This window comes from Buteo buteo, chromosome 6 (assembly GCF_964188355.1).
Source record: "Buteo buteo chromosome 6, bButBut1.hap1.1, whole genome shotgun sequence".
In the NCBI taxonomy this organism is placed as follows: Eukaryota; Metazoa; Chordata; class Aves; order Accipitriformes; family Accipitridae; genus Buteo; species Buteo buteo.
Window position 1 is genome coordinate 53,383,301 of NC_134176.1, and position 13,607 is coordinate 53,396,907.

General features: G+C 50.6%; 1 protein-coding gene across 4 annotated transcripts in view; it reads right to left on the bottom strand.

Annotated features, from left to right (window-relative positions):
* The window catches only part of ALX4 (ALX homeobox 4), a 63,884-nt gene that overhangs the window by 22,708 nt on the left and 27,569 nt on the right, over positions 1-13,607 (bottom strand). The window contains exon 1 of one of the 4 annotated variants that reach the window (XM_075030962.1): positions 2,136-2,387. The exons of the other annotated variants lie outside the window; for them this stretch is intronic. The gene's annotated coding sequence lies outside the window, so the exon portion shown is untranslated. Of the gene's footprint in view, positions 1-2,135; positions 2,388-13,607 lie in introns of those variants that run through there. 4 annotated transcript variants of the gene reach the window in all.

Below are 13,607 nucleotides of genomic sequence, written 5' to 3' on the forward strand. Positions count from 1 at the left end.
CTGGCCGTCAGCATCTGGGGGAGCATCTGCCCCATCCTCCTGTCTGCCTTACTTTAGGATCACCCACTTCTCTCAGGGTTGTGTTCCCTTTAGAAAAATCTAGATACAGCAAGGTTGCAAGGTTGCTCCTCCCGTTTGGAAGTCATCTCCAGCCCGAGTTACGTGACGATAGTGTTTAAAATAGTCAAGATTCAAGCCCCCTCCCTGCTCCGAAGCGGTGTGAAGTCAGGCCAGGTACATGCAGCAGGGAAAGGTAAGCGCTGGGGAGCTCTGGGGCTGATGGCAGGCAGTGCCAGTGGAAACGCTGAGGGTTATTCAGGTGTGAGTGACAGATGAGGGTGATGCAGGGCTTAGGGCTAAGCTCTCCCTCTGAAAGGAAGAGCACAAGCCTCCCCATCGGATGCAGATTTATGTATTCATCTTAACCTCATCCATGCCCTTTGGCCACCGTGAGGATCTGAAAAGATCCCTTGCCTGAGCACTGCAAGTTAAAAAGGGGGCTCTTTGCTGCAAGTTGTCATCTCCCCCAGAGCTTTCCCCCGCAACCTGTCAGCACCTCCCTCTTCCCCAAAACACGCCCCGGACATTTCCCCTCCAATTTCCACCCAAGGCTGGGCGCTGGGTGAGCAGGGCGCCCGCTCCGTCGGGGCACGAGGCACCGGCGCGACCTTCCGCGGTCTCAACGCGTGTTGCCTCCCACGTTAACCACATGCCAAGCGCGGCACCACCAACCGTCGCGTATGACAGCAGATATAAATCAGCCATCTAGTTAGAGGAGAGCGGGGGGACACTCCTTCCAGCCGGTGGGGAAGGCTGGTGAGGGAAAAGCACCCGAAGGGAGTTGAGCCTTGCTCTGATGTCTGGCTACGGCACAGTTTAATTCCCTGCCGCCAGCTCGGAGAGTGATTCACCCCATCCTATGTGTCTGTGCCTGCCCGGACAGCGTTCACACCGTCGGTCGGTCCGTCAGTCTGTCTCTCTCTGCATTCTTCTGTCTGTCTGCTTTGCGAAAGCAACCTCTTCGCAGCAGAGGCAGCAACGCATTGCTGAAGTTCAGCTGCCTCCCAGAGGTGACTTCCAGTTGCCTGTTTTGTGCTGCTGGGAACGGGGCTGGAGCGGCAACCTGAAATAACCGGCAGAGCGGAGGGGCAGGAGGAGGGAGATCAGAGCCATTTTGTCACGAGCTGAGCAAGAGCTCAGCTGCCTCTGCATGATGGAGTCCTGGTTCAAATTAGGGACAGACGAACTTCAAAAGCCTCGCAGGCACCGGCCGGAGAGGCGTCTGAGCGGGCTCTGCCTGGCCGAAGCAGCCAGCCTGCGGCCCGAAGCCAGCAAAGCCCCGCAGCATATGTGTGTCCCCGGACTACCCTTACGCTCCAAGTGAAGCGTTGTGTACTTCAGACGGGCGGTCAGACAAGCCCCAACAAATCCTCCCGGCCCAGCTCCTGTGCTGCTCCTCGTGCTTCCCGATTTGGACCCCCGGGTGCCCCCGTGGAGAAGAGCTGGGGACGCTGAGTCTGGGCGAGATGCTGCGGCAGCCCCATTGCTACCCAAGGACAGAGCATCTCAGGGGGATTCGGGTGCTACCATTTTCATTTGGAAATTGGAAAGCGGGAGTGATGGGAAAGCTGGAGTAAAAACAGAAAACACCCAAAGTTGGCTGAACCTCACTGAACCACAGAAAGGGTTGAGTTTAAATATTGGGCCAAGGTTTGGGCCAGGTTCTTTAACAAAAGAGTTCTGCCATTCTTCAGTTTTATACAGCTGATTAGTACAGAAAGGTGCAAGCGAGGGAAGAAAAACATTCAGCCTTCCCCAAACCTGCCCGTTCTTGGAAGCACAGCTAAAACTTATTTCCATTACGACTGCACATTGCAAAACTCAAGGCTGCCCAGGTCTGGGAGTTGCTAATATTCCTACGAGCACTAGGCTTTTAGAAGTACCCCAGAAAGAAAGCAGGTTTCTGGCTACCAAACCCACCAGTTCACACTCACTGGGGCTGGGCGACAGACTGGCATCAGCTTTTCCTGGCAGAAAGAAAGAGGGCAGCAAAATCACAAACTGAAGCAAGAAGCAGCGCAACCAAACTGGGAACTTGCCAACCAAGAAGGAAGACAAAATAACTAACAGCAAACCTGAGAGCGGCAGGTTGTTTCCCCCAACCTCTACACCTCTCCTCGTTCCATTGCTCAGGTCACCCGCTGCAAAAAAAAAAAAAAAAAAATCTCCCTTGCCGTGGGGTCACGAGACGAGGACGGTGCCGCGGCCCTGAAGAATTTCCCTGCTGAGGAGATGCTGGGGCCGAGGGACAGGGGGGAGCCCAGACCCCCAACAGGGTCTGAGGGCAGTGGCCACCCCGGGGCTGTCGTCCTCAGTCCCTGTGAGCCCCCCCATGCAGTACAGGGGGGGCACAGCGGCCTCAAGGTCTCACTGCCCATGAGAGCTGTTTTAAGGTATTGGGGGGGGCACAGCTGCGTTGCGTGGCCGGGCTGTGAACCGCAGCGTGTCTATGCTATATAGCTGGGGAGACAGGGCAAAGAAAGAAAAATCTGTCTAAGACTGACTTGCCGGGAAACTCCAATTGCCCCTTACGCAGTCTAAACAAATATTTATTTAAATTACTCGGAACGCCCCGGTCTTCTTATATGCATCCCCAAAGAGTGTCATAAAACGTCCACATAAAGGACTCCGTTAACCTCTGCTGCCCTGCGTTAGAGGCACATATTTCAGCTCCAGTTAAACTGAAATTTAATAAACTCTTGGCCTCTGTAGGATCCCCCCAGCCGCCGCGGGAGCCGCTCCTCCCCTGCCCCAGTCTGGCTCCGGGTCTACGTCCACCACCGGCCTTTGCCACAAACAGCAGCCACCAAGGTGGGGAACCCCCAGCGCCGCTCCAGCCTCCGATGGGAGCCCACCATCAATCGTGGGTGCTACGCTCTGTCTCCTTGGCCCCAAAATCTAACCACCAGCTTAGTGCACTTTTATCTCTGGAGGGTTAGCTCCCCATCCTTCACGTCACAGCAGAGAGAAGGTGCGCGTTTCCCATGGGAGCCAGGGTAATCTAAGTCTTTTGAATGATACCCATCGCTGACGCAAGCTGCTGTGCGCAGGAAAATGCTGGGAAACCCTGCTTGCTTCGTGGTTTAAGTGCAATGCTTTCTTCATCCAAAAAAAGTATATATGTGTAGTTCAATAATCTCCTCTTAATGAAGTTTTGTCAGCTTATCAAGGAGCAAAAACAATACTACCTGACTTGGCCAATTACTCTCCTGAGACATTTGTGCAAGAGCCCAAGCACATGGTTCGCAAAGGAAAGGGATGAAAATGATTTACAGAAGCAGTGAGGCAAAGGTTTATTGATAATGAGGCACTAAGAGGAAATGGGATGAATGTGCCTAAGATTCCTCTGGTAAATGAATAAAGAATAGTATTCACAGCCAGCAACTTACGTTTTTCATTTCGAGTTGAGAATAGCAAGATGCAGGGCAAATGACAGTTATTAGGAAAAAAAAAATCCATTAGGTAGTACTGAGCAAGGAAAACATCCACAAAAGTGTGCTCTTACTTGCAAAAGGGGAGTCGTGAATTGCTCAAAGGATAAACTGTGCTTGTCAAATAATTCAGAGCACTACTCACTCCGTGGTCAGAGAAGGCAAGGGGGATTTCATTTCACTTGAGGACTACTTCACCTTGCAACACATTTAATTGTCACCAGGGGACAAAAACAACAACAAAACAGCAGAAGTAGGTTTGCATGAACCAAGAGAATTTGACCTTCTTTTCTTCTCCACCCCTGCGGTTCGATTCTCCCCCCCAGCCCGCCCATGCCCGGTGAGCTGCGCTCCCACAGCGTCCGCCCGTCCTGCCTGTCCCCTCCAGCCGCTCGACCCTGACCACCGAAGTTACTGGGGTCTGGCCACTGCTCTCGGCGGTGACTTGGACCAGGCCCAGATACGGATCTCTCACTAGCACCTGCAGCACCGAATGCCATTATAAAGCCACTCCGGGACCGAATTTTTCTGGGGACAGACTGAACGGGAGAAGAGGTTTGCCCCTTGTGCTGTTGTGGCTGCGGATGGTACCCAGAGCGGTGTGGCTCCACCGGCACCGATGGACTGTCTCTGTCGCCTGGGGCTGTCCCTGCCTGCTCAGCACCACGATTACACCCAGCGCCAGGACCAAACATATGTACAGGACGCGGGAGGATGAGCAGCGAGAGCACTGTGTGAAGGGCTTTTGTGCCTTTTCTCTTATTTCTTTTCTAACGTACTTCTTGCTTCCTGGCTCTTCAGGTCATATACACTGGACCCTACCCCCGGCGAACAGTTCTCCATTTTCTTCTCGTCGTTCAGCGTGTGTGAAGGCAATCCTTACTTACTGCACAGCACCCGCACCCTGTTCAGCAGTGTCCTCCGGGCTTCCCACAGCCTTCACCGAGCCGTGGCGGAGGGTTGCCCAGAGATTGCCTGAGCCACAACGAGCCCGGTGAGACGAGGCACCGCTAGTGCTCATGTTGTACGGACGGCAAACCGAGACAGAGAGCCGCCAAGCGCACAATCGCCACGCTGAGATACCTAAGCCTGAGTTTTAAAGAGTACTTAGCATTGTCCAATATTTTTGCAGCTTGGAGATGAAGGTCTTGTTGGCCTCTGCTATGCCTCTCAGATGCCCTGAATCATGCAATACCTTTGCATCTTGGTCGCCCAGCCCTACGCCCCCATTCAGTCCGACACCCTCCCCAGTCTTCAGACCAAGTTTCTGCCACATCCAGATTTCTTATGCCAGCCTTCCGCTTCTTCCCCAGATACAGCTTTTCTTGTGTCTGTAGCTACTTTGCCTGGCCCCAAGCAAGGCTGGATCATCTGCTGGGGTAAATGGCCACTGCAAGAAGAGCGGGTTCAGACCTGGCTGGAAACATGCCCAGAACATGGGAAATCTGCAGCGTGTTTAGGTGTGAATATCAAAGCCGTTGCTACTGAGCAAGTGAGAGCCACGGCTCCTTAAGGCTTGTTCTTAGATAATTTTCAGAGGAAAGGCACGAAGCACATTTCCTACCCAAAGCCCAGCTCCACTGCAAGTCTGACAGTCTTGCTCCACAGCACAGTGCACCAGAACTTATGAAAAAAGACATCGTCAGATTTTTTTTCCTGACATGGAGAAAAGAAAAATGTGCTTAGTTTTAGCTACATTCTTGGAAACAGCTTAATTGATTCAGATGAACTTTAAAAAAAATAGTATTATAAAAACAGCCAGAGGCAAACAACTGCTGTGGGAGGTTTTAGGCCAAATCGTTAAGTTTTGATTAAGTTAGAAGCAACTGGAGGTAGGATTTTGGTAGGAAGTGTCAGACAGTAGACACAAACAACAGCGACTCTGGTAACACGCTTCCTGACAGAGAACAAAAAAAATCATGACTCTTGGAAACAGTGAAGCTCCTGGAGCACCACTAATTCTCAGCAGAACTGGATGATTACGTGAAAGATGATGACCATGAAAATCAGCCTAAATTAAAAACTGTATCCACATCGGCTGAGCTCATGCCCACTTTTGTGTTTGTTTCCAGTTAACATTCCAGGATGGGATCATATTGACATGAGTGACTGCAAATGTCAAGTAAACACCAGCAAATATTTACAGAAATCTTCTTTAGGAACCCGTGAAAAGGAGTATTGGCCCCAGAAACCTACTTCTGCCGGTGATGCTCATCCAACCAGGGAACAGAAAAGACTCGTATCTCTCGTGTCCACCGTGTACCTACCTTCCACTCACCACCACAGATCACCTCTCAGCTCCTTGCACTGGCTGACACACACGCACAATCTGCTGACGAAAGATTACTCACAAACATCCTCCGACAACGATCCTGGGTCCCAGACAGACCTTGAAAAATCATACCTTGCTCACAATTTGCAAATATAACGCAAAGGGCGTTTTTTCCTCCCGCCCCCTCTCTCCCAAAATACTCCCTTAGGGGAACCCTTGGTTTGGGAGATTTCTGATCTACATGTGGGCGTCTGCATGCTGCAACAGCCCTCAGCTCAGAAGGGCTCTGCCTAAAGAAGATGCCGTCCCTACGCCAGTGCCACAACCAGAGCTTTGGTGTTTAGAAATTGCATTTTCTAGCAGGGTGGGAAGCAATGGGAGGCCTTAACAGCAAGCGGAAAGAGCGACTGCAGGCAGGATGGCCTAGAGAGGAGAATAAAATACACAATCGTAAAACATGGGCTGGAATCAATACATGTCGAAAGCGCCGGTCTGAAAGGTACGTACTGTTTCAGTTTCCTAGCCGAGAGTAAGCAAGACCCCTTTTCACCCGCTCCGTCTTTAGAAATAAGCCTATCTGCAAGGGTATGGAAAGAACGGAATTTGGGAAGACCAGATAAACCCTTCAGTTTCCAATGTCTGAGGACTCCTGGTATTAATGGGACCACCAGCTGACTTCTGCTCCCCAAAACATCCCCGGCTCTTGGGCTCAGAGCATCTGCAAGCGAAGCTGCTGGGGGCTGCAGTGGGTTGCTTTCTCCTTTCTTCTCATGTCAGACTAGGCTTCCTGCAGGCTGCCATCTCGGATTTACTATCTCACCGTACATTTGGGTCATGATTTTGCAGACTTCACGAGAGGCGAACATGCCTGTACGGGAATATGTGATTTCTGCTGCAATTCATTTTGTTTGTAAGGCTCTCAGGAGAAGATATACAGTCAGAAGTAAATAATGGGGCTCCAAACTACAAAATGCCTTCAGTGAACACAGTTATGAAGCTGTAGCTTCCAATAAGCCAGGGGTTTAGAGCCAAGGTTTTAGTACTAGAGGAAACTGGAAGCTCTTTATCCCGAAGAAGGGGTCAGAAAGCCCCTGTGCTGTCAGTACCAAGAGGCTTGCCTGGAATTAGGGACTTTCTGAGTATTTGCAGCTTGTGCCCTCTGTTTTCCAAAGCAAAGATGCAGCTTCCCAAATCGGCTTAAATCACACTGTTCTTCCCCATTGGCACTTCCTACAGCTGAGGCTTATAAACAGGGATAGCACACTGCTATACAGTCCAATTTGTTTCAAACTCTAGTACATACTGGACTAAATAGCCTTCCCCTGCAAGTAACTCCTTTGCAAAGTAACTCCCAGCTGAGAGGGATGGGGGATGTGTGTGCATGTAACTTTTTGTCAAGAACATGCTCTGACATAAACAGAAAAGAAAACTTTGGTGCTCCATCTCCTGTCAGTAGCTGGACTGTGATGTTCAGATGCTACAGTAAGAAGCTCTATAGATTATTACCAGCCGGGAACAGTCTGGAAGCCAGTGTATCATCTCTTTATTTAATGGGTCTTGCCCCCAGGAGAAAGCTCTGCCAGGAGAGCTGGGGGCTGTGGAGCAGAGCTGCCTGCCTGCCCGGGGAAGGGATGGCCTGGCACAACGTCCCCTTGTGCCGGACACGACAGGGTGAGGAGCGAGCAGGGACAGCCCCGCTGGGCTCAACCGTGGTCCTACGCTGTACCTAGCCTTGCTCTGGGATGTGCTTTGAGCGGTCTTCGGTGCCTTCATCTGCTGGTTTCATCGGCTTGCCGGTGCTCGCACCGCTGCATCGGTACTTCCAGCAAGGGGCTGAGCAAAAGGGAATTGCTTGGCTCACCCCTGCAAAACCATCCCCTGCCCAGCCTCCCGCCAGCAGAACCCAGACCCAGGGACCTGCTTCTTCTCAGACGTACGGGGAGGAAGAGCGTCAGAGCAACCGATTTAGCTATGGACATACTCGTATCGCGTTTGCCTGTCGGGCCATTTTCGCAGAGCCAGCTCAGACTCTGCTCCCACTGGGATGCCGCTGCAGGCTTTCAGCTGCTGCTCCCTTTCCTTTTGACCCCCTGAGAAGGAGTTCTCAGCAGAGTTTTTGGTTTTGGTGGGCTAAACCAGGCCATTCCCTATTTTTCCCCCAGTAGGGAACTGATTTCTGTCAGGCTCGACATCCACAGCTGTATTCTTGGCTTTCAGGACCCACTCAGTTCCCCTCATAACTCCTCCTGGGCCAGGACCCACTGGCCTCTTACGTGTTAACGCATGCACGTGGTCACTGCTACACATCATGGTTTATCTCCTCCGGACTCCTAATCTCTCCATCTCCATGGGATGTGGAATCAGCCAGGTTTCCACACACAAGCCTACATCAGAGAACACGCACGTTGCCTGAGGCAATACTCGCATTTGTTTTTCTCTAGAAAAACCTGAGCTGTTCCACTTTTAGTTTTTGCAGAGTCCAGATAGGCCAGACCAGTGCTTACCAAATGGCCCAAATTTACGAACTCCTTGCAAGGAGAGTGCTATGTTTCCTGGCTAATGCCCCAAAAGGAGAACGGGGGTCAGACTGCACTTTCCTTTTCTACTTCTCTGAAAGTCATTAAAATCAACAGAATAGACAAAGGGCTGGATTAATCCTGGTCCTTTTGTCATTCTCGTGTAAAGTGTCTGGGGGGGTGACTCAGTTGCCCACCCGTAGGTTTCTGGTGCTGTGCAAGACACACTAAGGTCTCTCAGATGCCGACACGGGTCAGGCAGATACTGAAGCCTTGAGGAGCAGCACTGGGAGACCAGGCAGTGTAAATGGGGGCATCTAGGCCACGTGTCAAGCAGTTGGCTCAATGCCTCCTCCCAGGACCAGCCAAGCTTCCCCTCTCCACCATCTGCAGGATGCTGGGTACCTCGTATTGCATTTGCTAGCCTCCAATAAATCTGCTGAAACACTTTGGCCTCAAAGCCTCTGCCTTGTTGCACGGTCTTCGTGTCTAGGTCCCCAAATATGGTGAAAAATTCATCCCTTAGAAGCTTGGTTGCATTCACAGCCTCTTGGTTCCTTTTTGGGTAAGCTTCAGGTCATTTTCTAAAGAAATCCATAGCTACCAACAAATATTGTCTGGCAGATTCCATCTCAGGCAAAGGCCCAACAACATCAACAGCAATGAATCGCAGCAAAATCCCCAGGAGACACTGCTCAGTAGGGTTTCTCCCCATCTTCGGGGACCCACTTTTGAAATACTACCCATGCAAGAAATGCAGCACATTTCCTGTAGTAATTTTCCATCATCTGTCTGCATTTTCCTAAAAACCAGTTCTCTCTTGGCTCTACTAAGGATTTTGCAACCTCAAGATGTCCAACGGTCTTGACATCATAAAGAAACCTCAGAACCTCCTTTTTGAGTGTTTCGGGTATAATGAACTCTCATGAATACTCATCACCCATTGTTTTATTTCCCCATCTCCTATACAACATTTCATCTTTCAATTCCAAGCCTTCCCACCATGACCAGAGAGCTTTTGCCCTGCTACTCTGAAGAGACGCTATACTCAAAAGCAGACATGGTTGCCAAATGAGGGTTTTTTTTTTTCAATCGCACCTTGTTTTGATACCGGGAGCCTTCTTGAGGGACACTTTTAGCTCCTTGAACTCTGCTTTTGCAAACCTACACCTACTGGATGAAGCAGGAGCGTTTTCACTCCTGCAGACAGTGAAAGAAAGGTGAAAAAAAAGGATGCAGCCTCAATCTTTTCTTGCTGTCCTGGTGAGGGAGGTGTCCATCCCCCAAAAAGACATTTGAACAATGCGTTGGTAGAACTAACCTTTGGTGACTACGGTCTCGTGTCAGCGCCATCCCCACCCCACAGGCACCCCCAGCTCTGTTCAACAGAAACTGCTTCAGCTCTGAAAATGCCCAGCTGCTCTCCTCCAGCCACCGAGGCAGCTTTCTCTTCTCCCAAGGAGCATGTGGAGCTTTTGTAATCCTGGCACGTCTGCAGCTGAGCCTCCAGCAGCGGGACCAGTGCCCTGCAAGGCCAGGCAGGCTGCCGGTGCCGTGCTCCCTTCCCTCGCATCGGGGAAGGGCTGCCCCATCGCCCCCGGCTCAGCGTTCGCCCGGGGTGCGTGTTACACCTCTTTTCAACGGTTCTCCTTGCTCTGGGTTCAATTTCAGATTGGCAGCCTCCAGCTCGCGACAGCCCCTTTATAAAACGTTATCGGTTCCTATTAAAGGGTCTGCCATATGCCAGGATACCCTCAGCTATAACGCAGGGACTGGGTGGCTGGCCGTGGAATACCTGCTCTGTTGGTCTCTTGAGTGAGGGCCACCTTACGCAGGTGATGGGAGACCCATGCTACAGTTTGCTACAGACTTGTGCTAACACGAAAGCCATTTTCACCTCCAGATATCCACTGTGGAAATCAAAATGAACCCAGTAAGGCACATCCCAGATATTATCTATTAATGGTAAGGCACAAGCACCCTTTGATTAATATATTACACAGCAAAGCTCTTGCTGGCCTTTTTTCCTAACCAGGACAACAGATGAGGTCCAAGAACTGGCTGCAAGCTCAAAGAGACAGCTCAGGGGCCTGCCCACGGAGGCAGGCGCCGCAAACAGATTGCCCAAACCTCTTTCTTTCACATGAGCCGTGTCTTTAAAGGAAAACACCGCAGGCTGCTGCTCGCGGACAAGATCCCAACCACAGTGATGTACATGCTGAGTGTCAGGTCATCTCCCACCTTGGCTATGCCAAGCATTTTCCTGGATCCCGGCGGTCCAGTCTCCTGCATACATTTCTCCCCAGCGAGGACGCTTTCCTCAGTCCCTGCCTTTCCTTATACCCATGGGGTGGCTCCCTTTTGGATTGTTCCATCATCTCCCTCTCTGTCTAGTTTCAATTACCAACTGCAGCACCTGAGCGAGCATCTGCGATGCCCATGAATGACACAGGCGATAAACCCCTCTCTTGCTGCTTGACTTCCCCCGTTGCCCTCCCTCTGAAGTGGACCGCTGCCAAATGGAGGCAAATAGGTTGTTGAACGAAGAACTTCGATTTTTTGCCACCAAGGCTAAGGAAAAGGGGATTTCCAGTACACCCAGCCACAACAGTACCCTTTCCAGAAGCAAACTAATTAAAGGCTACAAGGGAAGAGTGGGCTTCTCTGAACACCCACTTAATACCCAGCCCTGGGCACCGCAAAGCCTTGCTACAGCCTCAACTCTAACTTAAAACCAGCATCACCCAGCTTTGCATGTGCAGCTTCAGCCCCCGTTTCCTGAGCGGAGTTTGGGCCTTTCAGCAGATTTTTACGAGGCTCTGTCCTGACTAGCCATATATTTATAACAACCCTCTCTGTGGCTCTTTCCCCTCCCCACCAGAGCCGCACTTAACCAAGCTGCTGCACTCATGTTTGATGTTGTAGCCAATCCCCCATTGCTTTCTATCCTGCCTAAGTCTCTTTTCCTAATAGCTTGAAGTGGTATGAACAGGATGGAAATACTCTTCTCTCTAGCACAGGACCTCATACCTATATAAAGCAATCAGCTTCCCTTCTCTTCCAGTAGCAGCCTTCCAACTTCTATTCAAGGGCTGAAATGCAATATTTACGCTCTGCCATAAATCCCACAGCTTCATGGAGTGTTTCTGGCCTCCTGCACGATCTGCCTAAGTGTCTAGCAATTGGTCCATCGGCTATTTATCTTGGAAGTCCTCACTGGCATCTGGAGACGTGAGGAACACAAAATGTCTGCAGGTCCTCTGCCAATTTAGGTGGGTCTCTTCTTCCTCTTGCCTTCTAGCATTTGGCTGTGTCCTGTCTAGCTCAGACTGATATCTGGCTCCAATCTGCTTACGAAGGTTCAGACCAAATCTTGATAAGCCAGGTTATGTCTATAAGGCAGTGCTTCTCAGCTCTCAGGTATGGGTCCTTGCCACAGCTGTGCTCCTGACTCCACTCCAGGATGAGGTCTGGGCATGCACCATCCCAGGGAAGGCTGGAAAAGAACCGCATGGTGCTCCAGAAGGTCTCGCAGCCTCCTGAACTGGAGACCAGCACCGCAGTCCAGGCTCCAGAGCGTATCCCTGCCCCAGCATTTGGCCTCAGGCTCTTCCCTGTGAAGAAGCGCTTGGAGAGCAAAGCTCTGGCCGGTTCCTCTTTCCAGCCAGCCACGTGGTGGGAACGGACATGCATCAACCTCCCACGGGGTCTTTTCTCGAGTGGCGTCGCTGGGGCTGGGAAAAACCTGATGCTGTGGGACTCCACGTGCTTGCATTACAGAGCACGCAGGCTGGAAATGGCCAGACCCAACCGCCTGAGACCAACTCCACGCCCAGCAAGCTGGTGAGCCTCTGGTTTCCTTTTCGAGATGGGTTTATATTCTTTCAGAAACTGTGTGGTGGCTCAGGCCTCCTGTTAACTTTCAGGCTGAATAACATTTTCCCCTTTCCCCTGTTTTGTGAAACATCTTCTGGCCAGCGTCACGCACGTTCCCCAGCACCTTGCGGAGTCAGGGTCTTGCAGCTGGGCCTTCAGATCTCTATGGGCACTGTCCCAGCACAGAGTCATTCTCTGACTGTTCTTGACCCTTTCTGGGATAATTCCTGATATTGCCCTCTCTCCCTGTGCACAGTTTACATCTTTATTTTGTTTTGATTTGATTCTGGCGTGAATTCCTTTCACCTTCCACTGCTCCTGAATAGGTTAGATGTCTGCAAGCACCTTTGTTATCTGGTCCCTCTTGCATCAAAAGAATGAATCCAGTTCCCCATTTTCCTCTTTGGAAACTGCATCCTACCCCGACGCCGGTGTTACTGCTCCAGACTGAAGTGGTCAGCCAATACCCAAAGTCCTGAGGAGGCAGCTACAGGGAGGAACTGATGAGACCCAAGGTATTTCTTTTATGCAGCGGTGCTTGCACGCAAAGCCCTATCTCCCTAAACGCTATGGCAATCAGATAGGAGTTATTTTGAGACATTACAAGTTTCTTTTATTTCCCCCAGACGGAAGCCTGCCCCAAACATTTGTTCTGTCTCTTCCTCAGGTTCCTCATTTCCCATTGATAGCACTTCTCTGATGGGCCTTGACTTTCTGTTGACTCCCCCCTCTTTGGTTTTATAGTGTTTTCAGACTTTTACTGAATAAAGGCGCTTGCTATCTTCATAAACCCCACAGGGTTTTCACCCAGCCTCAGCGTACAGCATGTCTATCAGTGACTAAGCCAGCTTACCTTTCAGGCTCCATCACCAGCTGCAAACCCACTTGCCTTACAGCTAATGAACACAGTTCTTGCTAATAAAGAATATATTTAGAAATAATACTGATTCAACCATCTGTTTCCAGCAAGCAGATTAGCTGCCACAAGATAAACCTTTAAACCGCATCTTCACTAAAAAAAAAATTATCAGATGTAAATAGGCATTTAACTGCTGAGTTAGGCCATGCGATGGTCTTCGATCACTGCAGATAAGGAGACACCGTAGTTCATGACATACCAGCTTGTCATAGCTAAATCCTGCTGGGACCTGAAGATAGCAGCTACTAAATGTTGAATCACAGCTATTCTCAACAGAGAGAGAAAGAATTTGATGCTGGTGGATTCGTGCTTATATAGTCCATAAAACCAGTTGCGGATCACCTTCCATAATAGTGCTGAGTCTGCCACTGCTCATTGCCCATCCAAGACAGATCCTCTTCTTCTTCCCCTGCCTCTTCTCATTCATCTCTGTTCCTTCCTCCCTCTATCCCTCTTCCTATTCCTCACCAACCCGTCTCTCTTGGATCAAAAAATGGCCCTAGAAGTACCATGGTGATCGCAATTGCTCTTTC